The sequence below is a fragment of the Xenopus laevis genome, chromosome 9_10L (assembly GCF_017654675.1).
Source record: "Xenopus laevis strain J_2021 chromosome 9_10L, Xenopus_laevis_v10.1, whole genome shotgun sequence".
NCBI classification, from domain to species: domain Eukaryota; kingdom Metazoa; phylum Chordata; class Amphibia; order Anura; family Pipidae; genus Xenopus; species Xenopus laevis.
This window is the reverse complement of record NC_054387.1, coordinates 78,591,385-78,592,604: the sequence shown is the minus strand read 5'-3', so window position 1 is coordinate 78,592,604 and position 1,220 is coordinate 78,591,385.

Here is a 1,220-nt window from a genome sequence, read left to right as displayed (position 1 = left end):
TCATTACAGCAGCCAGTCTGTTCTAGCGAGCAATTCCAAACTATTTATTCTTTTTTTTCTCTCTCGTATTGCCAAATGGTGTAGGTAAATGATAGGAGCCTAGAAAAATGATGTTCCTTGGATGTCTTTGTTACAAATACAGCAGTGATGGGGAGAGGGAGATGGACACGAGCAATGTACACCCACGTAGTATGTATGAAGAGTGATTACACATTCTTTGCCACCGCATGTAGGAATAAGATGTCCCAATGTCACTTTTCCCTTGCTAGCATGCATCACACCCAGCCTGTCTAATCACTTTTCAGACACATAATTATTCTCATGTTGTCAGCATTATTAATTAGGGTGCTTTACTGGCACCTCTTTCTGTTTGGGGTAAAATTCTGTGGGGCAGCAAGGTGAGGCTGGGGAAGGGGCCCGATTGCTGTAATATCTTAACTATTACACTTTGCAGAGCCTGATATAATTTACACTATATACCTCCATTCCAGTAGTGGCAGAGACCAAAGCATTTCTACCATATCCCTTAGGATAGTTTCCTCCAAAGGATGTCCAGAGCAGAGAAGAGATATGGGAGCCAAGTTCGAGATTTTGGGAGCATGTCTCTTTACTGTCCTCCTGGAATCCCAGCTTTGAAGGTTGATTAGAGTGAGATTTAGAGTGAGTGAGTGATGCCATGTTTCTCAATATCTGTTACCTTGTTATAAACTAGTTGGGGCCCAGACCATATGTTGAGTCTTGATCATGAACCAAAAAAGACTTTACAGTATTTGTACTTTATGCTTTACAGTAACAGCACAACTACAAAATGTGAATTAATTAGCATGTACATACGGTATATTTTACAGCAGGGGTGCCCAGTAAGTAGGGATAAGCTTAGTGATGGTGCTTCTTTGGGTTTACATTGCTAAACAAAATGTAATATCATTTGACCACACTGAGAGAAAACAGACTGTGTTATATTTAAATAAAAAAACACCACATGGGGAAGCCACGGAATGACAGGAAGGAGTAAAAAATGTGATCTAATGGCCAGTGAGTTATGGGCTGCTGGGATATACAGTAAACCAGCTCAGCCTCTACCTCTGCATAACTATCTACCTTTTGGCGACACCCACTTGATAGTAATTGCATATTCTGAATATTTATGCTATATCATTTAGTAATGGCACATTAAGACGTGATATATATTATGTGCTGTAATGGCGCAGCCTAAAGCC